Below are 2,734 nucleotides of genomic sequence, written 5' to 3'. Positions count from 1 at the left end.
GCAGCACCCGCCACAGCACCCGCAGAACCAGGCGCACGGCAAGGGCGGCTACCGCGGCGGCAAGTCCGCCGCCGCCGCCGCCGCCGCCTCGTCCTCGGCGTCCTGCTCGCGCAGGCTCGGCCGGGCGCTCAACTTTCTCTTCTACCTCGCCCTGGTGGCGGCGGCCGCCTTCTCGGGCTGGTGTGTCCACCACGTCCTGGAGGAGGTCCAGCAGGTCCGGCGCAGCCACCAGGACTTCTCTCGGCAGCGGGAGGAGCTGGGTCAGGGTTTGCAGGGCGTGGAGCAGAAGGTGGGTACCCCTGGCCCCCCTCACCCCGCATCCACCCGGCGGCGGCTCCCGCACCCCCAGCCCGGCCGCCTCGTGCCCCTTCGTGCCCTCCGGGTCGGGCCCCTCGTCTAGCCCAGACCCTCCACGGCCAGTTCCCCGGACGCCCCTACCCGGCCCCCTAGTTGGGAGGCGGTCCCCGGACCCTCTTTGTTAATGGCCGCGGAGGAATCGGCCCCGAGGGATGGATGGACCGCCGCGAGGGTGGGCCAAGGGCCTGTCACAGGACATTAGCGGTGACCTGTAAGGAAGCCGGCAGGCTCTGGGGAGCCCATTCTTCTTGGATTAGGAACCGCTGAATGGACAGAGTTGTGTGAAAGGAGGTTGGAAGGAAAGCCAGCGCATCCCTGGAAGCCTCTGGCAAGGCCGCACGCACCTCTGCTGTCCCAGTGGGAGACATCTGAGCCAGTTTTTAATAGACCCGCGGCCGGGGAAGGAAAAACTAGTAGTCTTATTCATTTGCGAAATTCAAATGAAATATTACATATCCCTAGGCCCCCTTATCTCTTGGACCAGTGTACCCCTGCGGGCCTTTGAATCTGCACTCTTCAGCTTTAGAGGACAGGCCCCCCAATACTAGGTCATATTGGCGAATAAGACCACTAGGCACATTTATGTGCTGTTTAGAGAGTTTACTTATTATTTAATTCTCATAGCAACCCTGGGAGGGAGGTGGGACTGGCAATTTTGACTCCATCTTCCAGTCCAGAAAATCGAGAGTTAGATTAAGTGAATTGATAAAGACCCCAACTGGCGAGTGGCGGACTGTATGAGAATGTCTAGGCCCCTGGCCAGTTTGTGGTCCACAGGGTCCTATTTCAGGTGTGGACGAACCCAAGTTTCAACACAGTTGCTTAGCTTCCACCTTTCTGCATTTTTTTTTTTCCACACCAAGTGGAGCTCCCTCAAATCTTATTCCTCCTCCTTCGTCCTCCACTAATGTCATTGCTCAATGAAAGTTCGTTGCCTGATTGAAACAAAAAATCCCGCCACCACTTAGGAGCCCGGAACTGCTGCCTCCTTTCCCAGCATGCTGCCCGTACTGCCAAGTTTCTCTGGAGTGTGTGGGACTAGGAATTTCCTCTTAAGACTGGTGGAGCAACTGGAATGAGTCAGCCTGCTCAGTGTGGCAGGCCATGGGAGGTGACTTTTGTAAGAGAATTAAGTAGGCAGTGCTGCTTTGCCTATCTTGAATGTTAAATCATCCTTAAAAAAATAGACATACTGCTGGAGTGTAATCACTAGGTTCCCATTTTCCTCCCAATCATCCACCCACTTACTGATCAATCATAATATTTATCGAACTCTGATAGTCATACGGCTCTGCGTAGGCCTTGTGGAGGGTATGAAGGTGGAAAAGACACAAATTGTATTTGTGAAGCTGCACAGAAGTAGGTTTCGTCGGGGGATACTGGGGAACTGTCCAGAAGAGGGGGGTGTGGTGTTGGCCTAGGTTTGTATCCTGGTGGCCGGGGTAGAGCCAGTTGAGATCTAGTTGAGATGGATAACTGTTGAGAGAAGGAATGAAGAACACGCAGGCAGGGGACCATCTTGAGCATGTTTAAGGGACGGCAAGTGGCTACCCAGCCTGTGATAGAGTAGCATTCTGGAAGTTGTGAGAGGGGCCATTGAGATTGAGGCCCAAATGGGGGCGGTCCTGAATCCAGGTTGAAGAAATTGGGCTTTATTCTCTTTGCTTCCTCCCTGTCCCTCTTATTTCCTCCTTTCTGGCCCCCCACTCCTCCATCACAGCTATGCACAGAGTACGTTCCTCTTTGGGGCTCAGTTTTCTCTACACAGAGGGGAGGGCCCCGTTTAGATTTTTGAGAATCCACCTAGCTGTAAACTATTGAAATAATGAGCACTATTTCATTAGTGACCTTTTAATTTACTAGTGTAATCAAGCTATTATTCAATGCCTCATATTTATTGTGCATTCATCTCTTTTACAGCAACCCCAAGAGCTAAGTGCAGTTGACCCTTGAACAACACGGGTTTGAGTGTGAGTCCACTTATATGTAGGTTTTATTTCAGTAAATACATACAGTACTGTAAATGTATTTACCTTATGATTTTCTTAATAACAATTTCTTTTTTCTAGCTTACTTTACTGTGTAAATACAAGTATGTAATACATATAACATAGAAAACACGTGGTAATTGACCGTGTTGTCAGTAAGGCTTCCAGTCAACAGTAGGCTCTTAGTAGTTAAATTTTTGGGGAGTCAGAAGTTCAGTGGATTTTTGACTGTGTGGGGTCTGGTTCCTCTAACTTTGCACAGTTACACAATTAGTAGGTGGCAGAACTAGGATTTAAACCGCAGTTAACTCCTAGAACATTTCCAACCGCTCATCTGTTCATTTTGTTATCTTTCCCATGCCTTGTCTGGTATGTAGTAGGTGTTCAAT

Source organism: Pteropus vampyrus, unplaced genomic scaffold (genome assembly GCF_000151845.1).
Source record: "Pteropus vampyrus isolate Shadow unplaced genomic scaffold, Pvam_2.0 Scaffold16, whole genome shotgun sequence".
NCBI lineage: Eukaryota > Metazoa > Chordata > Mammalia > Chiroptera > Pteropodidae > Pteropus > Pteropus vampyrus.
Note: the sequence above shows the minus strand (reverse complement) of the source record.